The sequence below is a fragment of the Amblyomma maculatum genome, chromosome 8 (genome assembly GCF_055883805.1).
Source record: "Amblyomma maculatum isolate TAMU_Amacu chromosome 8, ASM5588380v1, whole genome shotgun sequence".
NCBI classification, from domain to species: domain Eukaryota; kingdom Metazoa; phylum Arthropoda; class Arachnida; order Ixodida; family Ixodidae; genus Amblyomma; species Amblyomma maculatum.
Genome location: NC_139351.1, coordinates 47,029,305 through 47,052,441, shown reverse-complemented (window position 1 = coordinate 47,052,441; position 23,137 = coordinate 47,029,305). Strand labels below are relative to the sequence as shown.

At 44.6% G+C, this 23,137-nt stretch overlaps 1 long non-coding RNA gene and 3 other non-coding genes across 5 annotated transcripts; all 4 read left to right on the top strand.

Annotated features, from left to right (window-relative positions):
• Nucleotides 1-4,165: 4,165 nt before the first annotated feature.
• LOC146181100 (uncharacterized) lies at nucleotides 4,166-22,955 on the top strand. Of its 2 annotated transcripts, XR_014700158.1 has the most exons (4): nucleotides 4,166-4,281; nucleotides 4,862-4,946; nucleotides 18,104-18,234; nucleotides 22,768-22,955. It is a non-coding gene; the product is annotated as an uncharacterized LOC146181100 (long non-coding RNA). The 2 variants fall into 2 exon arrangements; XR_014700157.1 differs by lacking the exon at nucleotides 4,166-4,281 and having other exon boundaries at nucleotides 4,539-4,946.
• TRNAS-GGA (transfer RNA serine (anticodon GGA)) lies at nucleotides 12,888-12,961 on the top strand. Its single transcript has one exon. It is a non-coding gene; the product is annotated as a tRNA-Ser (tRNA).
• On the top strand, nucleotides 13,173-13,246 carry TRNAS-GGA (transfer RNA serine (anticodon GGA)). The gene has a single exon. It is a non-coding gene; the product is annotated as a tRNA-Ser (tRNA).
• On the top strand, nucleotides 13,458-13,531 carry TRNAS-GGA (transfer RNA serine (anticodon GGA)). The gene has a single exon. It is a non-coding gene; the product is annotated as a tRNA-Ser (tRNA).
• Nucleotides 22,956-23,137: the final 182 nt, after the last annotated feature.

Below are 23,137 nucleotides of genomic sequence, written 5' to 3'. Positions count from 1 at the left end.
GCAATCTTCACTCCAGCTTAAGACTCGTCCAGACCGGCCTTCCTCATGATGCACTCTGCATAAAGGGTAAATAGGCAGGGCGACAGTATGCAACCTTGCCTCACTCCTTTCTCAATCGGAAACCAATCAGTAAGACCATGCCTAGTACGGACTGTGGCCTCTTGCCCTTCATACCGGTTCCTGAGGAGACAGATGAGGTGAATTGGAACTCCCATCTCTTGGAGAGCTTGCCACAATCTGCTGTGATCTACGCAATCAAACGCTTTCGCATAATCAATAAAGCAGAAGTAGATGGGTTTCTGGAACTCTCTTGCTTTTTCCATGATCCAGCGAAGGTTGGCAACTTGGTCTCTATTTCCTCTGCCCTTGCGAAACCCAGCTTGCACGTCCGGAAGCTCCCGATCCACATACTGCTGCAGCCTACCTTGGAGGATTTTCAACATCACCTTGCTAGCATGCGAAATAAGCGCGATCGTGTGGTAGTTGGAACAATCTTTGGTCCTGCCTTTCTTTGGAATGGGGATGTAAACTGACCTCCTCCAATCCTTTTGCCCTGTTGGGGTGTCCAAATCTTTTGACATAATGTATGCAGTGTGTTAACAGCGTCGTGGTTGAGGTTTTGAAGCAACTCAGCTGGAATACCATCAATTCCGCTAGCTTTGTTCTTAGCAAGGCTGGCTAAGGCCCATTCAACTTCACTCTTCAGGATGCCCGGCTCGAGATCAGTGATCACAACCGCCTTATGTTGGGTTTGCAGATTCGGGTCCTTCTTGTACAGTTCTTCTGTGTATTCCTGCCACCTCTTCTTTATCTCTGCGGCTTCAGTGAGGTCCTTGCCTCGTTCGTCCTTTATCACGCCCAGCTTAGCACAGAAGCTTCCTTTGATATCTTTGATTGTCTTATACAGAGCTCTTGTGTTCCTTAATTGGCTGTTATCCTCAACTGCTTGGCACTGTATGTTCAGGAAGGCATTCTTATCTCTCTTTGCTATTTTCTGAAAATCCGCATTGAGAGCCTTGTATCTTTTTCTTTCCCCCATAACTTTTGCCATCCTCCTTTCCTCAGGTATTTGCAAAGCCTCTTCAGATAACCAGTTTGCTTTCCTGCATTTCTTTTGCTTCGGAACAACCTTATTAGCAACTTCTTGTATTATATCACGAACATCAGTCCACATCTCTTCGGGTTCTTTGTCTTCTAGATCTAATTCTTGAAATCGATTCCTCACTTCCACAGCATATTCTAATGGAATTTGATCCAGATTATACCTGAAAGGCCTTCTAGTTTTCTGCGTTTTCCTCAATCGAAGTTTAATCTTGGCAACAAGAAGCTGATGATCGGTGCTACAAGCGGCCCCAGGCCTTGTTTTTACTGCTTGTATAGCGCTTCTCCATCTCTGCCGGCAAATAATATAATCGATCTGATTCCTGTACAGACCGTCCGATGAAGTCCATGTGTACAGGCGCCTCTTGTGCTGTTGAAAATGAGTATTCGCTATGGTCAGGTTGTTTTCTTGACAAAACTCTACTAGCCTCTGCCCAGCTTCATTTGGCTCACCAAGACCGAACTTGCCTGTAATTCCGGATATTTCTTCACTCCCTACCTTAGCATTCCAGTCTCCTATGAGAAAAACGACGTCTGATGATGGGGTGCGGTCTAAAAGGCATTGTAGGTCCACATAAAATCTTGCAACGTCAGCTTCTTCAGCAGTAGTGGTCGGTGCATAGACTTGGATAACTGTTATGTTCAAAGGGTGACCTTGGATCCGAAGTGAAATCATTCGGTCGTTTTTGGGGTTGTACCCTAGCACTGCTTTGCCCATTCTTCTCTTTACTATGAGAGCGACCCCATTCCTTCTCTTGGATTCGTGCCCACAATAAAAGACATAATGGTCGCCGGAGTTAAATTCTACCATTCCGGTCCACTTGAGCTCGCTGATACCCAAGATATCAATGTTCAATCTGTCAATTTCTCGCTTTACGATATCCAGTTTACCTTGCGTCATAAATCTTACATTCCATGTTGCTATGTGATACATCTCCTTGCAACATCGGACTTTCCGGTCGCTTCCCGACACATCCACAACTGAGCGTCCTTTTGGCTTTAGCCCAGCCGCTTCATTCGTCCTGGAGCTACTAGGAATCGCCCTTTGTTCATCCCCAGTAACATGTGGGACGCCTTCCAACCTGGGGGGCTCATCTTCCGGCGCCATATCATTAATGGTATTGTGACTGGCCATAGGGTTTTCTTGGCAGGAAATACTGGAGTGGGTTGCCATTACCTTCTCCAGTGAATCACATTTTGTCAGAACTCTCTGCCATGACCTATCTTGGGTGGCCATCCTACATACATACATACATACATACATACATACATACCTACATACATACATACATATATACATACATGCATGCATACATACATACATACATACATACATGCATACATACATACATACATACATACATACATACATACATACATACATACATACGTACGTACGTACATACATACATACATACATACATACATACATACATACATACATACATACATACATACATACATACATACATACATACATACATACATACATACATACATACATACATACATACATACATACATACATACATACATACATACATACATACATACATACATGCATACATACATACATACATACATACATACATACATACATACATACGTACGTACGTACGTACGTACGTACACACCTACATACATACATACATACATACATACATACATACATACATACATACATACATACAAACATACATACATACATACATACATACATACATACATACATACATACATACGCACATACGCACATACATACATACATACATACATACATACATACATACATACATACATACATACATACATACATACATACATACATACATACATACATACATACATACATACATACATACATACATACATACATACATACATACATACATACATACATACATACATACATATTGGGCACAAGTCTGGGGACCACGCAAACTGCAAGCAAAGCGCGTATGACTTCGGATAATAGTCTCGGACCGCACTTGTCGATGTGGAAGTTAGTTATTTCATCTGTACTTGAGAAATGAGCTAATTCGTTCACATTGTGCTTCTAGTAGCAAATAGTCAAACGTGTTGTCAGAACCTTTTGTCCTCAACAGTACGTCTTTTTTTTCTAAGTAACGCATGCCACAGAAGCACGAATGAGCCTCAAAAGCACTATATGTTGTTAATGGCTTTGTGAAAGCATGGAAAATATATCGATCTTCTTTCTAAAATGCCCATGATATCAACAGCTATTAGGAAAACTGAAATGAGTAAAACTGAAAATATACATATTAAAGTAAATGCAAATAGAATATTTTACTCGCGTTGTAGTTTAGTAAGCGAATTTCAGTTTGAGCACTGGTGGAATTAATCAGGATTTCCCAATTTTATCATTGCTGACTTATAGAAGGCTGGTTAAACTTGCGGTTGGCAGGCTGAAAATCATCACCTTACATTTAACAGCAGAATGACCAACAAACACCCACCGCTCGCTTGAGACATTGGCCTGTTCTCTACTTTGACACATTTCCTCTTAATCCTCATGCATGTCATGTACATACCCCCAACTGTTGAAAGCTTAAGGCACGTGTACTTTTTCCTGGTTGCATTTCCGGTCGTCCAGGAGTGTTTTTCCGGGTCATCAGTGACGCATCTGTGGAGTTTTTTTATACTTCCGCATTCCATCGTGCCTGCCGACTTTCGGGTAAAATTCAGGTCAGTTCCATTAACGTCTCACGGTTCAGTTATTTTTTGTATGTGAACGGTAGTGTTAAGCGTTGGCTGCGATCAGTTCACAGAGTGAAATCTAGAATCTTACGATGGGACAGGCAGGCAATATCGGCGCTGTTTTTACTTGCGTAACTTCTTTCCTTGCTCAAGGATCACACTACGGCTTCTATGCGAAACATCGCATATCTCGTCAGCCTCACGCGCTGATGATCGTTTGCGAATGAGCAGGCGATTAAGAAGAGCCCAATGTTGTGTCGCAGTTTATGATGGATTTGCGAGATCCGCTCGCACACAGCAAATCCCTGACGCTCGTGGAATATCTAAGGGAGCGTTATTAGACGATCAGGTGTGTGCCGTTCAGCTGCGTGTGGGCGCATCAAGGTCTGAAGCGTACTGAGCGAGGTTTGATTCGATGCGTCCAAGCAAGATATCCTCGACGTTGTTCATCTATGTGGACTCGTAATTTTGTACCAGTTGCTACCTTGTCATGAATAACAGGTAATTGATTCACACGCAAGCGTTCTACTTAGTTCCGTTTTGTTCAGAAATGCAAATTAAGCGAGAAATTAAACCAATGAACTTCTTGTGAGAAAAAAATATCAAAACATGGTTCTCTCATGAAGGTGTACGTAAGCCGTCAATTCATTACACTTATACCGTAAGCATAAGACAAAGGAAGGGTTCTTCTCCATTTCGGTTCAATGTGTCATGTTTCAAGCAAGCATTCTGCATGGGTGTTACTTGGAGAACAATAGCTCCATCAGTCTCACATGTTTTGCCGACCATGATAACCGCGGTTCGCGCACTGTTTATTTGTCAGGATAGCAGATTTTCAATGCTTGCAAAGCACGTTGGAAGTGCTTTCTTAGAAGAAAAGGTGTTTTGTGCACATTGGCTGAAAAAGGGAATCTGCCAATTCATTTAAACGCTCATACATCAGACAAAGAACACAGCTAAAGGAAGTTATCTACTGGACAGAGCAGACGGAAGTGCTTTATTGCATTGATGCCAAGCTTTGATATGCGTTTTCTTTTTCCAGGACTTCCTGCCTTTGCAAACCAAGCGGAGCAATGACAGAATCTGGCGGTGATCAAGGAAGGTAGAAGAAGGAGTGTAATGAAACGGTGTGTTTTTTTAGTGGCTTCAGTTAGGCCAATACTTGATGCAACGTGGGTAGAAAATTTTCCATATGGACTGTTGCGTGGCGAGAAGTTGCATTAACTTTGCCTAAGCGACATTACGGAACTTACAGGGAAGGCGAGAAGAAAGAAATCTTCCGACTGTTTTTGAAAGCTTTAGCTGCAGTGCTCTGTTTTCCTATACCCGCACGCAAAATTACCCTGTAAATGAACTTCAGAGCTCGAGTAGCTAAACATACTTTGTCGCTGCAGCTTTGACATACCTCGAATTTGTACAAATCATTTTAAGCTAGGAACTGTCATAATTAAGAAAGCACAAGGGTGCATTTTTGGAAACTTTCGGCCAGACTACATTTGCAGACGTTAATAAGCAGCTTTGTGGTGCATTGAACGTGTTGAGAGGAATTCCCGATACTCTGTGTAGGTGCTTAATACCAGAGTAATTGCATCCATCCAAGCGCAACATGGGACGGTGAAGGAAACAAGTAATCAGCCTTGACATAAACCTGGTAGCTGAAAAAAAAATACGTACCAGCCTTAAACTAACGCTCATACTACAAATTACTTTAATTTGACTTAACATGTACGCCTAGCAAATTGTACAGCGATTCGGAATTGGTGAATTCTGAAGTGGGAAACAAGTTAACACCATGTAAAGAGAATTTCGTCACGGCGGATAAAATATTTCATTCTTTAAAGAGGATGATAATAAACAACTCTAACTCGAAAATGAATATTGGCAAATAAGAAAAGGTTTTTTAAAGAAAGGAAGGAAATTACAACGATGTGCGAAACAGAGGCAATTTTCAGGTGGCCAGATGCAAACTAATGAGGCAACTTGAAAGACCATGCATAATTAGAGAAAACAAGCCCAGTCAGCGACAAATATCTATTATCTCTCTTCTTCTAAGACTCATTGTATTCATTTTTTCAGTTTAGACTTTGGAAATATAATTTGCGACACAGTAAATTATAACCAGAAATTGAAATCTGCCGCTAAAGTGTGCCCCGCCGGGGTGGTGCAGTGGTAAGAGGCCCGACTACTGTGCCGGAGTTCCCGGGTTCGAATCCGACCTCGGCGGCTGCGTTTCGATGGAGGCGAAACGAAGAGGCGTCGTGTGCTGTGCGATGTCAGCGCACGTTAAAGATCCCCAGGTGGTCGAAATTACTCCGTAGCCCTCCACTACGGCTCCTCTTTCTCTCTCTCCACTTTCATTCCCACCCTCCTCCCTTCCCTTACGGCGCGGTTCGGGTGTTCACAGAGCAAGTGTGACAGTTACTGCGCCTTTCCCTTCCTGTGAACCAATTTAACTTTAACTTAGCTAAAGTGTGATTTCTTTCGCATGCACAAATGGCGTTATTGAATTGCGTTTTCCTCTTCCATGTTCAATGTTCACTGCAATCGTTTTGCTCCTTGTTAAGGCTATTCTCTAATTAAGGCTATTTTCTCTCCTTAGTAGAGGCGTTGTTGCTTATTCTACACAGCAGAGAGATCTATCAGCGTCATAGATGACGATGAATCGGCAGTTAAACTTTGCAGGGCAGCGGTTACGTTCGCACCATCCGCGTTTTCTTCCTGCTTTTTTTTTTTTCTGCCGAGAGCATGTTTTTCCACGCGCGGATATTGTATGTGCTACAATTTTGAGTTGAATACTTCAACTAAGCGAGAAAAAAGAACATTTGAAAGGAAGATCAACAGCAGTGTTGTAGTTTTTGTTTTAGACGCAAGCGGCTTGATGATAATAATAGAATTGAATGCGTGAGGTGAGCTTTTGCAACACATTTTATGACACCCGCTTTCGATTAAGTTCGCACACACCATCCTGCCATGTGTAATCAGCGCCACATTGCGCCGGCCGAATTCAACGCAACAGAAGAAAAAAGAAGGTCTTTTTGGTTGCAGACTGCATATTGTTGTTGCTAATTTCCGTTCACGTAAAGACCTTCTACGTGGTACCGACAATCCGCTTCTTGTTCTGCATGTTGCCGTGTTTACTGTATTCAGCTGCTCTAAACATCTAATAGCCTTTTAATGTTATAATGTGAAAACCTTTTTCTTTACACAAAGTGCACTGTAACTTAAAAATATTTAGCGTGAGTACTGGGCATTTAAATATACCATTACAAGCTTCTTGCGCGAAAAAGGCCTTCTGGGAACTGTTCATATGAACACGCAGAGCTTTTATTTTATTAAAATACAAAAACCTGCACACTTTGTTTTCAAAGACAAGCGCTTCGGGGATGCCATTAAAATGGCTTAATAGTAGTTACACCTATATAAGCTAGTTTAAGACATATGTAATCCCTAAAAAAATAGCCAAAGAAAGTTTCACATCCGTGCCATAATGGGGTGCATTGTATCTATAAGTGATAAGTATGGTTTTATATGCTGTGCCACCTCATGAGGCTGTTTCGAGACGATAAAGGACTTATTTAATCCCGGAGAAAATGTCCTGAAGCGCTGCTGCACGACTTATGAAGTGGGAGGCTGTTGTGACCGTGCATGGACCGCGCTTGCGCGCACTACTGTGCGCCTGTGGGCATGGTATTGATATGTGCTGTTGGTGTAAGGGCTTTAAGTGAGCCTGTTCACATGAATCTTTTTGTGTGACCATGTTTTGCTTTGTCGTGACTCTACAACTGCCAAGATGGCCCTGTCAAGGGAACGTCAAGAAAAATACGAAGAAACGTCGCCCTGTGAGAAATAGCCGGAAGCGCTTTAGTTCAAGTGTTCACCCTTCCCGTCCAGAGGCGCTATTGTCAAGTGAGTAATGCCTATTGTCAAAAGGAGACGATCGGAGTGACACGTCCGCTGACGTACAGGAGAAGAAAGGAGCATGAGAATTACGGCCATTAGAGGATATCCCGTGAATGCAGGAAAGAGTTGCAATTGCCGGAAAGGGACAATGCTGGGAGCAGTATTCGTGGCGCGCACGTACACTTGGGTTTCTGAGAAGGAAATCCACTTGCCGGAATCAACATAGCGGATATTTGCAGAAGAATCGAAATTTACCTCCTCGCCGTTCCCAAGCTCTACCCGGCAACAAGTGACCACGCCCGACGAAACAATACTGGACCAGTCTGTGCATCAGACCATCAGTGCAATGATGTGTTCGATTGGTTGCCGATATCTGAGGGGTGTGCCCTGGAACTGATTGGTCAGCATCTTCAGAGATGGGCTGGACATAGGGGGATTTAAGAACGTTGCAGAGCACGAAATGACGCTCTGAGTCCTGGGTAAACGGCTCATCCAGACGCTTCTCGCTATGAACTCTTAAAACTTGCCATTTTGCTGATATACCCGTTTTTCATGTAAATAAGTTTTCTTAAAGTGCCATTAAACCTGCTTGTATACATTTTACCAACTTCGAAGATTCAATCCTTCATCAACCCGGAGTCTCTGCACGCTACCAAGTAAAGGCCGGGTCCACTTAGTCCCACCGTCACGAGAACTGGTGACCAGCGTTGGGACACGAATATACAAGCCACAACATCTGGTGATTGGAGGTGACATCTGAAGCTACAAGACACAACATCTGGTGATCGGAGGTGGCATCTCAAGCAACAAGCAGGAGCAACAATCGGCCAACAAGAGAACAGCTCGGAACATCGATCGCATGTGTGAGTGAGTGCTTGGCTTTTCTTCTGATGTGGAACAGGTTCTAGAACAGAGTTAGAGAGAGAGAGTAACATAGAGAAGGCAGAGAGGTTAATCAGGAAAGCTTCCGGTTTGCTACCCTGCACTGGGTAAGGGGAATGAGGAGTTTAAAGGAGAAAGATAGAAGAGAATGATAGGAAATGTAAGGCGGCGAGGAGCACAGTCACAGTTTCTCAATCAAGTTTGTGTCTCTCATAAAACGCATAAGTGCTTTGAAGGCTTTGCCGTTAGACGCCTTCTGTGGCCATGGGCCGAGGATTTTCTCCTCTGTGAAAGGACGGCTGTCAAGATGGTCCAGAGCCGAACGCAGCGCATATCTTTCGCTTGAAAAAGCAGGGCACTCGCAAAGGAGATGCTGTGTGGTCTCTTCGCAGCCGCATCTTTCACAGTTAGGGCTATCCGCCATTCTCATCACATAAGCGTATTTTTTGGTGAATGCAACACCGAGCCACATACGGCACATCAGTGTTGTTTCGCGTCGCCCTTTGTTAGGGGGAACACGAAGGCGCAGCCCAGGGTCTAGTTGCCTGAGGCGTCGGTTGGAAAATTCTCCTTTGTTCCAGGCCGAAAGCGTTAGCTCCGCCGCTAAGGAACGAAGTCGACAAGCTGCGTCAACTCTAGATATAGGAATGTTCACTGTAGTTCCGTCGTTGTGTGCAGAACGGGCAACTTGGTCTGCCTGGTGGTTTCCCTCAATACCGCAATGTCCAGGTAGCCACTGGAAAATTATATCATGACCTTTTGATGTAGCGTCGTGGTATAGCACGCGGATCTTGGCAGTTAGTTGTTTATGTGATCCACGACGTAGCGCCGCTTGAACGCCTTGAAGCGCTGCTTTCAAGTCCGTAAAAATGGACCAGACACCTGGAAGTTCCTGGCCGATGTATTCAATAGCTACACGTAAGGCAGCCAGTTCCGCACCATTTGAAGAGGTGGGGTACTTCGTCTTGATCCTCAGCACGATGGACCTCGACGGTATCACTACGGACCTCGCGGAGCTTGTTGAAGCAACTGAGCCATCGGTGTAGACAGTACACAATTATTGTGCATAGAGTACAGGTGACCCAACGTCATTTGCTTCAAGGCAGGCAATGGTACACCCGTTTTCTTTTTTACTCCCGGAATAGATAGGTAAACTTTCGGTTCATTAGGCTCCACATGGGTAAACTCGGTCTTGAAGCTGGAGTGAACTGTGAAGGAAGGTAGGTGCGATGAGCTGCTATGGTTTTGGAAAATGCAGTATGTGGTCTAATTGTTGGGATAGTTGCCAGGTGGTGACGGGAAACCCGGGTGAGGTGTCGTATATGTGTCCTCATGTTTTCAACAGCAATATATGTAGCTATGGGATGCTCGCGGGAGAGAAGAACCGTTGCTGCCTTTAATGTGCATTTTGGCAGTCCAAGGAAGATGCGGAGAGCTTGAGCTTGCACGCTTTGGAGGATCTCGATGTTCGTCTTCCTAATATTATTGAATATTGGAAAGCTGTACCGCATGTAACCCAGGAAAAGTGAACGGTATAGTTGCAGCATAGAGTGCACTGACGCGCCCCAGGACTTGCCTCATAGAAAGGAGAGAGCATGGGCAATCGCCGTCAGTCTTTTCTTCATACCACTGATATGTGGACTCCACGAGAGGTTCCTATCAGACGATTCCAAGGAAGCGATGACTCTTTTCATAAGGAATAGCTTTGCCATTTATGTATACTGCGTATTGTGACATTGATTTTCGTGTGAAGGCCACCACAGAACACTTCTCTGTTGAGATAGTAAGACCTTGTACACGAAGATATGACGTCACAATCGATGCCACTTTTTGTAGTCTTGCACGAACTTGGGGTCGAGTCACGTTTGAGGCCCAAATGCAAATATCATCCGCATATATCGAAATCTGAGCTGACTGAGGCAGCAGGTCGACTAGGCCGATGAGCACAAGATTGAATAGAGTGGGGCTCAGTACCCCACCCTGCGGAACTCCGCGAGAGGTTCTATGTGAGGATGTTCGTCAGTCCTCTGTCTGGATGAACAGTGACCGGTCTGACAAATAACTGCGTATCCAGCTATAAGTTCTAAAACCCGGAAAATCACCGCTCGATATTAATTCATACCGCCCCATTGCGCTCTCCAGCTGCGTCGGCAAAGTAATGGAAAGGATGCTATTAACACGCTTTGTGGTACTTGGAACGACGCGAAAAATATCCAGATTTCATGTCTGGGTTTCGAAGCGGCAGCTCCTCTATAGATAATGTCGTAGACCTGGTTACGTCAGTCAATGTCCAAAAGAATCTGAAAAGATTGACTGCGGTATTGTTTTTAGACATAAAAGGTGCTTACGACAATGTAACACATGAAGCCATCCTAGATGCACTGAAACTGCTGATATCGGAGGAAGAACAGATTTAGATTTTAGAACTGATAAAGAGTGTTTAAACGCCTATAGATTTGGTAGTTTGGACAGTTGTTTTGGAAGTAGCCGACACTCGGAGCATTTATGGACCTACAAAAGCTGCAGAAACCGGAACTGTTGCTATTGTGTGAGGAATTTGGAATTGATACAAGTGGTTTGGCACGGAACCCCTTAATTTTAAAGGCAGTCACTGATTTGGGAACCGATGATGAGGAGCTCAGTGAAGCATGGAACCTCATCGGACAAAAAAAGGAAGAGCAGCTCAGACAGCAGAAAGAGCGGGAAAAAGAGGAAAAGAGGCGTGAGCGTGAAATTGAGAGAGATTCAAAAAGGCTGGACCAAGAAATTGAGCTCCGGAAATTCGAAGTAGAGTTGAGCAAGAGGTCGCGCAATTGTCCCCAGCTAGCGGTACCTCTTCTCAACAAGGAGGTAGATTTCAAGATGTCAAAGTACATGCAGCGAAATGTGAGATGAGGGGATATCTGTGTGTATCTGGCTAACTTTGAGCGAACCTGAGAAAAACTGTCCTTCCAGCGAGACACTTGGTCTCAGAGATTATTGACGGTTCTGCCCTGCGAAGCAGCGGAGGTTGTCGCGCGGCTAAGCAAGGAGGACGCGGACAACTATTAGAAGGTCAAGGCTTGCCTTCTTAGAAAGTATAGGCTTAGCGCCGAGGCGTTCAGACAACGTTTTCGGAACGCTACTAAGTCCAGGGACGAGAGTTACTCTGACTTCCAGTACAATTTAAGTCAATTTGGGCGAGTGGCTAAAGAGCAATGCTTCCTACAGTGATAGGGACGCTGTAGTCGAGCGAATTCTTTTGGAGCAGTTTTATAACTGCCTCTCAGAAAAAGAAAACAATTGGTTGCAGGACCGAGGTGACATTAAGTCGGCAACTGAAGCTGCCGAACTCATTGAGGAGTACGCTTCGCGCCGACAATTCAGCAACCCAGCAGTGGATAGGCCCCGCAATCCCAAGTTGAGTGTGAATAACCGTCAGGAAAGGTTCTTTGCTAGAGTTGCAAACGAAGAAAGGAAGGCTTCTTCAGGCAAACTCCCTAGAAAGGACGGCAGTGAGAAAAGTGTGGAAGTGAACAACGCGCAGAACACAAAGAACAAGCTTGAGGCTGGGAAGCCGCTCACATGCTTTAGGTGTAATGAGCATGGTCACATTGCCGTCAACTGCCGGAAAGAAACGATTGCTTTCTCGCATGTCAGTGACTGCGATGAAAACATGAAGCTTTTGGAACCCTACATGCATGGCCTAGTAGTAAACGGGAAGCCTTGCAAGGTACTGCGCGATTCGGCCGCAATGATGGATGTTGTCCATCCGGCGTATGTGTCGCCTTCCGACTGTACAGGACAGTGTGCATGGATCTGCCAGGTAGTGGAGGAGCAGAGTGTGTGCTTGCTAATCGCGAACGTGGTCATTGAGGGCCCTTTCGGCGAGTTAACAACCGAGGCTGCCGTTTCAGGAAAGCTTCCTAAGACCTATCCGTATTTGTTTTCCAACACATCGGACATGCTGCTGCGAAAGAGGGGCATCCTTTTCAGAGACAGAGTTGTGCAAGCCTTAACACGTTCAAAGGCGCGAGAACTAGCTACACTGTTGGTCAAATATTTAGGGGAATCCCCCAAGGTGGAGTAGATTTTTTTATTTTTCTATAACTACGAAGTTTCTGAGAAGGCTGTATAGCTTTCCTTTGTAGCCGTATGGCTGTGCTTGGGTGGATGCAACGAGTAATTACTCCCTTGTTACAAATCTACTCCACCTTGGGGGATTCCCCTAAATATTTGACCAACACCATTCCCACTTCGAGTTGTAGATCAATTCGCTCTCGCCCTACCATCTGATCTGCTGACCGTCCTGGTTAGCTCAGTCGGTAGAGCGACTGCCCCGGAAAGGCGGTGGTGCCGGGTTCGATTCCCGGATCAGGACGAATTTTTCTATAACTACGAAGTTTCTGAGAAGGTTGTATAGCTTTCCTTTGTAGCCGTATGGCTGTGCTTGGGTGGATGCAACGAGTAATTACTCCCTTGTTACAAATCTACTCCACCTTGGGGGATTCCCCTAAATATTTGACCAACACCATTCCCACTTCGAGTTGTAGATCAATTCGCTCTCGCCCTACCATCTGATCTGCTGACCGTCCTGGTTAGCTCAGTCGGTAGAGCGACTGCCCCGGAAAGGCGGTGGTGCCGGGTTCGATTCCCGGATCAGGACGAATTTTTCTATAACTACGAAGTTTCTGAGAAGGCTGTATAGCTTTCCTTTGTAGCCGTATGGCTGTGCTTGGGTGGATGCAACGAGTAATTACTCCCTTGTTACAAATCTACTCCACCTTGGGGGATTCCCCTAAATATTTGACCAACACCATTCCCACTTCGAGTTGTAGATCAATTCGCTCTCGCCCTACCATCTGATCTGCTGACCGTCCTGGTTAGCTCAGTCGGTAGAGCGACTGCCCCGGAAAGGCGGTGGTGCCGGGTTCGATTCCCGGATCAGGACGAATTTTTCTATAACTACGAAGTTTCTGAGAAGGCTGTATAGCTTTCCTTTGTAGCCGTATGGCTGTGCTTGGGTGGATGCAACGAGTAATTACTCCCTTGTTAGCTACACTGTTCATTCGAGAAAATTCCACAGTGGAGGGAATGGCAGTTAAAACAGTGGTCGATTCGGAAGATAGCGGGTCAGAAAACTTTGAGAGCGAGGCATCTCAGATAAGTCAACTTGAGAGTGAGCTTGATGAGACGCGGAATGAGGATGTTCTTAAGCGTAACCTCTTGCCGCTAGTGTCTAGTAATCTCACGAGACTTCTAAGTGGAACTCGATAGGACTTAGCTATGGAGCAAGCCAATGATCACAAGATACAGGAGATAAGGGAGCGCCACCGCGCCACTAAGACAGCAAAGAATATTTCTTTCGAGATGAGAAAGGGAGTCCTGTATCGCTTATTCAAGGATAAGTGCGGAGTAGAGCGGGACCAATTAGACATTCCCCAAAAGCACCGCCAAGACTTACTGCGTCTTTCCCATGGCAGCTCGTGGTCATGTCACCTTGGAATAAGGAAAACAAAGCAGAGGCTGTTGCAAGAATACTATTGGCCTGGATGTTTTAAGGACACGGAATATTTTGTACGGTCATGCGACACGTGCCAGCGGGTTAGAAAGGCGCAAGATAAGTGGAAAGGTCCGATGGTGTTAGTACCAATCATTACCGAGCCGTTTCACCGGTTAGTAATAGATGTAGTTGGGCCACTTCCTGTGACAGAGTCAGGGTACCGTTATATCCTCACTATGTTATGCCCAGCCACAAAGTTTCCAGAGGCTGTTCCGCTGCGCGATGTGACGTCCGAGAGTGTAGTGGATTCGCTGCTGTCAGTGTTTGCACGAGTTGGATTCCCTTCCGAGGTCCAGAGTGATCAGGGTAGCGTTTTCACAAGTGTCCTCACCACCTCATTTTTCGAGCGATGCGGCATTAAGGTAGCGCGCAGCTCGATCCACCATCCGCAGAGCAACAACGTAGAAAGATGGCATTCTGTTCTCAAACGCGTCCTGAGAGGACTGTGCTATGAAAACAAGCGCGAATTGGATACCTGCCTGCCTGCAGCACTTTTCGCTTTGCGGTCAGTGCCGCACGAATCCACTGGATTTAGCCCAGCCGAGTTGGTGTACGGAAGGTCATTGCGCTCATTTTGCGAATGGTGCGCGAAGCCTGGGAGGGGCGAGGAGAAGACCCAACAGTAGAAAAGTTTTTCTGAACCTCCCGAATTGCTTACATAACACTAAGGAACTCGTTGAGGCAAGCATGAAGTCAGCCCAGGCTCGTTGCAAAGTGTACTATGATAAATCGGCCCGTCAAAGGACGTTTCGTATCGGGGACCAGGTGATGTTGCTGAGAGGTTCAAGGAAGAATAATCTCGAAGTACAGTGGGAAGTACCTGCTGAAGTCGTTGCAAAGCTTTCTAACACTAACTGCGCAGTGAAAATCCCCAGTAGGAGTAAAGAAGTGCGCATTTATCACTGCAATCTTATGAAGCCTTATCTGCAGAGGGAAGCCGCGGTAAATCTAACGTTAAACCTTCCTGAGGAGATGGGTTCCCAAGGAGATGGGTGACAACTTGATTTGCCTAAGCGGAGAAGAAAGCAAGCTCAGGAGCTTCTCAAAAAGACGGAGCAGAGAGGGCTTATTGCGCGTCAGAGAAAGAGTGCGCTTGCATTGTATGGGCCACTCAAAAATTGCAGTGCTATCTTGGAGGGGCCAAGTTCACCGTAGAGACGGACCATTGTCCCCTGGCTTGGCTGTAAACTGTGACATCGAAGAACAGTCGCCTTCTGAGGTGGGGCTTGATTTTACAGCAGTACAATTTTAAATAAGATACAAAAAGGGGAAGCTAAATGGGAATGCGGACGCGCTTAGCCGCTGTTTCTAAGCGGTCCGAGGTGCTCCTCACCATGCATCCAAATTGACGCTCAGGTTCTTTTTTTTCGTGCGCTTTTATATATGTGACTATGTAAAGCAGCACGTTTGGTTTTCTAGGCATACGTGGGTCCTGAGCGTCTTGAGTGTGGGCTTTTCTCGGACAACGATGGCAGGTTTCTTTTGACCTGGTCTCTTCAGACGAGAGCCGAGTGCTTGCTTGGACAGGTGGTTGACTTTCAGAGATAGCTCAAGCAATTTGGCCTACGACAATCAAGACAACGCGACAAGCGACAGCGAGCTTCAAGCGTTCATGTGCAGGCCATTAAGTCGTCTTTTCATGCAGCAGCTGCGACTGCTGCACTTCGCGACTCTTCTGGCGGGCGAGTAGGCTGTTGTGACCATGCATGGAGCGCGCATGCGCGCACTATTGTGCGCATGTGGGCATGGTATTGATATGTGCTGTTGGTGTAAGGGCTTTAAGTGAGCCTGTTCACATGAATCTTTTTGTGTGACCATGTTTTGCTTTGTCGTGACTCTACAACTGCCAAGATGGCCCTGTCAAGGGAACGTCAAGAAAAATACAAAGAAACGTCGCCCTGTAAGAAATAGCCGGAAGCGCTTTTGTTCAACTGTTCACCCTTCCCGTCGAGGGGCGCTATTGTCCAGTGAGGATTGCCTATTTTCAAAAGGAGACGACCGGAGTGACACGTCCGCTGACGTACAGGAGAAGAAAGGAGCATGAGGGTTACGGCCATTAGAGGATATCCCGTGAATGCAGGAAAGAGTTGCAAATGCCGGAAAGGGACAATGCTGGGAGCAGTATTCGTGGCGCGCACGTACACTTGGGTTTCTGAGAAGGAAATCCACTTGCCGGAACCAACATAGCGGATATTTGCAGAAGAATCGAAATTTACGTCCTCGCCGTTCCCAAGCTCTACCCGACAACAAGTGACCACGCCCGACGGAACAATACTGGACCAGTCTGTGCATCAGACCATCAGTGCAGTGATGTGTTCGATTCGTGGCCAATATCTGAGGGGTGTGCCCTGGAACTGATTGGTCAGCATCTTCAGAGAGGGGCTGGACATAGGGGGATTTAAGAACGTTGCGTAGCACGAAATGACGCTCTGAGCCCTGGGTAAACGGCTCATTCAGACGCTTCTCGTTATGAACTCTTAACGCTTGCCATTTTGCTGATATCCCTTTTTTTTTTTTCAAGTAAATAAGTTTTCTCAAAGTGCCATTAAACCTGCTTGCATATATTTTACCAACTTCGAAGATTCGATCCTTCATCAACCCGGAGTCTCTGCACGCTACCAAGTGAAGGCCGGGTCGACTTAGTCCCACCGTCACGACAGAGGCAAACATATCCCATTTAAACTGATAACAAAACGTTACCTTTAGTTACTTAGTCTTTCAACTGTAATATTAAGGCCACATAACGTACACAATTCGAAACAAAAAAAATGGAGGATGCTTAAGCTTCGCTTTCGCCTTTCGGAGATCAACGCGGTAGGTGTATTGTCTTCTCAAGCACTTCAGCCTCACAACGACATATTTCGTATGATACACCACACCGTTTCCTTTTGAGTGCCGGATGAAATTTCGCTCCTGCCTTTATCTGCGCAGCCAATTCGATAACCACCGTTTGGTTATTTCATCCCGCTTAAAGTCTGTAGTCTGTCTTTGTCTCCGCTGTCCTGAAAGACTAATGCTTTGAAGACAGTGCACGGATGTATAGGCTTTGATTCGGGCGGCGGCTCACGCCATCTGCTGCGGCAACGCCGTAAGATCGAAGGCATTTTCCAGTGAGCGTTGCAACGCAGGTAATCAAAGCAGAAATGTTCTTTGCTACCCGCTGAACGCATCATCATCATCATCATCATCAGCCTGACTATACCCACTGCAGGGCGAAGGCCTCTCCCATATTTCCCCAATTAACCCGGTTCTGTGCTAGCTGCATTCACTTGACCCCTGCGAACTTCTTAACCTCATCCGCCCACCTAACTTTCTGCCGCCCCCTGCTACGCTTTCCTTCCCTTGGAATCCAGTTTGTTACCCTAAGCGACCATCGGTTATCCTCTCTTCGCACTACATGTTCTGCCCATGTCCCGCTGAACTATATTTCCGTAATTAATTTTTTTGTAATGGCGTACCTAAACATTAGCTTACAGTCAAACGAAAATGCATACATTAGGTCCACCTTCGTTCGGAGAAAGGAAATGCGGTTCTGGGCAAAAGTGGTTGCGTGCTCATCTCGCACTGCGAAGGAACGTTGCTCGACGCAGCGCTTTTCTGCCAAGCCTTTATTGTATCTGTATTTTTTATTTTTGCATTACAAATTCAACCTCGACACCGGCTTTTCTGCGACACGGGGCCGATAACTATATAGCGTTAAAATTTACCGGACAATTCTTACAAAGTACTTCACCGGAATAAAAAAAAAAAGCAGGTGAATCCGTACCGCATAAACTTTCCATTGTAACGACCAACCTCTATGCTCTGAAAACGATTTAGAAATGACTGCTATTAGAATACTTCTTTTCCGACGGTAGTTTTATGCCCATGTTTTGTTGTAACTGAATTCCAACCGCTGTCTCCAGGCCTCTTCTCGTTGCACCTCATTACCCTTTCGCTTCTTTCTTCCTTGCTTTAAAGGGACGAACTGGGCATGCTCGGGAGAATGCATTTGCGCATACGTTGATGAAGATCGTTGATGAAGTGTGATGCAGTGACCACAGGATGGTGAGGTCCCGAATTGGTCTAAATCTGAAGAAGGAACGCAACAGGTTAGTGAAAGAGAAGCCCATCAACGAATTAGCGGTGAGGGGGAAGGCAGAAGAGTTCAAGATCTCACTACAGAATAGATATTCAGCTCTAACTAAGGACGGCGACGTTATCCTAGAAGCAATAAACAATAATTTTAGAGATATCATTACTGAGTGCGCTGTAGAAGTAGGCGGTAGGATAGCTAGAGAGGATACCGGTGAGCTGTCAAAGGAGACGAAAGATTTAAAGTGAAAGTGAAAGTTTATTAGATTGAACATATTTGCAAAATGCATAAAAATACAGACGAGGGTCCCGTAGTCATAAGACTGCACCGGGACCCTCGATAGGTCAATACAACAAAATAAATAACAGCAAACTTAGCAAAAAGTTGTAATATACAAAACATGGCAAATCGGTATATTTACACAAAAATGAAGGCAGTAACACAGGAATTAGGCGAATCAGTAGTTTTACACAAACACAAAGGCACTAATACACGTATCAGACATAAAAAATATAAAACAATAGCGATTCCACAAATATTCCTTCAAGTTATTCTTAAATGTGGGCAAGGACATATAAGTTTTCAGTGTTAAAGGCAATGAGTTCCAAAATGAAATGGCTGCAAAATATGTCGTAATTTTTCCATAATTAGTACGAACTTTCGGGAGTAGTAAATTGTTATTCGCTGCAAATCTTGTAGAGTTATAGTTCGAAAGTAGTAACGAATTAACAAACTGGAATTGCAAGCTGCCATTCAATAGTCTAAAGAACGCCATTACAAGGTGTTGCTGAAAGAGCTGGTGGACTGGTAAGATATGATGTTCATATAATAAGGGACGAGCGCTAGTGAAAAACACGGTGCAGGTGATAATGCGGATGGCCTGATTTTGTATATGCTGTGCAGACGATAATGGCAGTTGTAAGTATTTCCCCAAACGACAATCCCGTAAGTTAGGCGACTGTGAATGAAAGCATAATATAGAGATAAGAGAATGTAACAAGGAAAATATAGGCGTGCTTTAATGAGAGCTTGGATGCCAAACATAGGTATTTTTCTCGGATGAATGATGTGGGCTGAGAATTTAAGTCCAGAATAAAGACTAACGTCCATAAAGCTAGTGTTATCGGAAGCTGGGATAGTGTAGGAACAGAGGGTTAACGTAGGAGTGCAAGGAAGGATTTTCTGGCTACTTTGAAGATTAAAAACTTTGTTTTAGTGGGGTTAATAACCAGGTGGTCATTAAGACACCATTTTGCTATGTTGCACAAAACGGTATTCAAATTAACAGTAAGATCATCAACGAACCTGTTAGATAATGACACGGTAGTATCGTCCGCGTATAATACACAGTGAGTTGGACTAATAAAAGTACGAAGGTCGTTAATATATAATATGAACAGTAAAGGTCCTAAAATAGATCCCTGATGAACACCTTAGTTGATATCTTTATCTAGAGAGGTAGTTCCACTAATATTACATATTTGTTTACGATCTTATAGGTAGCTTCTCAGGGCCTACTATGCCAGGGCCTACTACGCCATAACATTCTGGTTTCTGTAGCAAAATCAAGAAACGCCAGAGTATGAAGGCTTCCAATCGAACAGACCAGATAGAATTGCCAGAGACATCAAAGCTAATAAATAAGCCCAAAGTGGCCGATATAAGGAAGTATAACATGGAGAAAATTAAGCATGCTGTAAAGAACGGCGGAAGCCTTAAAGCGGTGAAGAAGAAATTGGGCATAGGCAAAAATCAGACGTATGCACTAAATGACAAGGCGGGCAACGCCATCACGAATATGGACAAAATAGTCAAAATAGCAGAGGAGTTCTATACTGGTCTGTACAGTAGCCAAAGCAGTCAGGCCCGTCATGAGATTGGAGGTAGGAAAAAACAGTCAGAAGTTCCACTAGTGATGAAGGACGAGGTTAGGAAAGCAATAGATACTATGAAAAGGGGGAAATCAGCTGGAGAGGATCAGATAACTAGAGATGGCTTGAAGGACGGGGGGATATAGTGCTAGAAAAACTGGCCACCCTTTATACGCAGTGCCTAATGTCATCGACGGTACCGGAACCATGGAAGAACGCAAACATTGTCCTCATTCATAAGAAAGGCGACGCTAAGTACCTTAAAAATTACAGACCAATCAGCTTACTGTCTGTTACGTGTAAGGTATTTACTAAGGTAATCGCTCATAGAATCAGGACAACCTTATACTGCAATCAAGCAAAGGATCAAGCAGAGTCTCGGAAACGGTACTCTACTATGGATCATATCCATACCATCAACCAGGTGATAGAAAAATGTTCGGAATATAACCAGCCCTCATACATAGCATTCATTGATTACGAAAAAACATTTGACTCAGTAGAAACCTCGGTGGTGATGCAGGCATTGCGAAATCAGGGGGTAGACTAGCCATACGTGAAATTTCTGGAAGATATATATAGTGGCTGCACAGCAACCATAGTTCCGCATAAAGAAAGTAACAAAATTCCCATAAAGAAAGGTGTTAGGCAAGGAGACACGATCTTCCCAGCACTGTTCACGACTTGCTTAGAGAAAGTATTCAGAGACTTGGAATGGGAGCAGTTAGGGATAAGGCTAGAGGGAGCTAGGTCATCGGCTCGGGCGGTTCTGCTAAATTATTGACGATTGCAAAGTTCGGCACTGGCAGTGTGATCATACGAGGGCTATCAAACCCCGGCGGGAGTGTTGTATTGCAGTCTCAAACTGCTCGATACGAACAGAACGTGAAGCAGGACTGTTGTGCAGAGAGCCGCTTGCCTCTGTCCCACATGGTGGGACCAAGGCAATCGAATCCCTACTTTATTCTTTAATCCCTCCCCTAAAAAGGCTTGGAAGGCCTTCCTTCTCATATGCTTGACGGTCGGTGTCCAAAAGGCGGCCGGCACTTGCGGCGGCCCAGATTAGGGCGAGTGACAAATTGAGGCGTCCATATTCACCTGTCCGCGTCTTCTTAGATCGTGCGCATAAAGGTATTTCACACGCAAGCACGCCTCTTCCTTCTCTCATCGACGAGAAGAGAAGGATACGTATTTCACTCTGTAGAATCTCATTAGCCTACTGCCTGCAGGGACATTACCGCGAGCCTTGCTACACTACCAAAGGGAAAAGCCTTCCTAATGTCCCTGCATTTGGTCCGCTGATATCACAGCTTTAGCCACATAATCCCGCATCCAGGAGAAATATTTGCCTCATTAAGTACATGTCTGATGACCCTAAATTGCCCCGTTGGAATGAAGACACGTTAAGATATTTAGCGAAAGGAGTAGAGTGAGTTTCAATAAATGTTCTCGAATGATGGCGTCATAGTATTTATTTCCTCTGTTTAAATTATCTTCATTTGCATCTGATCAGGAAAAGACCCCGACGCGGAATGAATTTATTTTTTGTTGGGTTCTAGAAGGGACATTACCGTAGGCCCCCCGTAGAAGCGTTTTACACAACTGTTTTTGATTATCAATACACTAATATCATCAAGCAGAAACTGAAATTACTACATCATTTTGCCTGTACGAAGAGATACAAGGTGGAAACTACAAGTGTGAGAGGCAGTAATTTAGTGTAGGCTAAACAAAAAGCCCAAAAAGTACCGCTATGCGCTTCATAAGCCGCCTTATGTGCAGAAATGCTGAAAACATAGCGAGATCTGTTCCTACTTCCATTATGAGCTCTGCCTTGCAGTGCTTAATACCATTGCTTAGCTGGAATTCCTATTGGCCAAATTAGGACGAAGTGAATGGCGGTTCAAGTGGATGTTACACCGAAATTTTGAAGTCTGCATTCAATTGACCATATTAAAATTAGGCTAGTGACCAATTTGCTGTCAAATTCGGACGGCTTCCAAGGCCTAGGTCCAGGGCGCCAAATTCGGAGTGTGGCCCGCATAAATCTGCGTCATCATGCAATCAGTTGGCCACAAACAATTAGGTTTGACTCGAAGCTTGGCTAAATACGGACAAAATCAAATTTCGGCGGTCCAGGCGGACGAAATTTCAGGGGTGGCCAGGACAATTTCTAGGTCAACACTGCAATAACCGTACTTGTAATAAGTCAGAAAAAGATTTTGGTCAAATTCCGCAAAGGTTGGTAACCTGGGGACACATATCTTGAGTGCGGCAAGTCCGAATTTGCTAGTCAGCACTCAAATGGCCATACTCGATAAAGGATATCAATTCTGATCAAATTCTAATGGAGTAAAATATTGGGATTGCTGGGAAAAAAAACCTTAAGATGATCCATTCGATTTGGAGATTCGTGTCGTGTTGGTACTACTTGAATTAGATTGGATACCAAGTGTCAAAATGACCTGAGTATTCACATGGATAGCTCTGATAACAGTTTCTGTGGGCACGCTCTGTCCACAGCTCCCAGCCAAAGTTGAATTCATTATTTCAAATAATTTCAAGTAGTCTGATTTCTGTTTTATCGAGTTATATGTAATAATTTCAACTATTTACATGCGTCCTTATTAAGCTGTTTATTATTTTTTCATAAAAATGATTATTGACACTTTGCACAGACACGTTTTATGACACGCTTGACGACCGGCTGTGTCCACGCCACTCATGACGAAGGAAATGCTTTCGGATTGGAATCTGCAAAAGGACACTACATTCTACTCACCGATACGAAAAAAAAAAATTCTAGCTGAGAGAAACAACAGTAATAAAAACTGCTTGTGCAAGGCTGTCTTTGAAGCTTTCTATACACGTGGATAAAACATCTTCAGTCCGAACATTCAGATTATTCTCAATTTAAGGGAGAAATCTAAACAAAATAAAACAGTACGAATAAGACAGGATATAAAATAAGCATGTAGCGATTAATGCTGAATTCAATAACTAATGAGCATTCTACGTAGAAATAGTTCGCATTCACATTATTAAGAA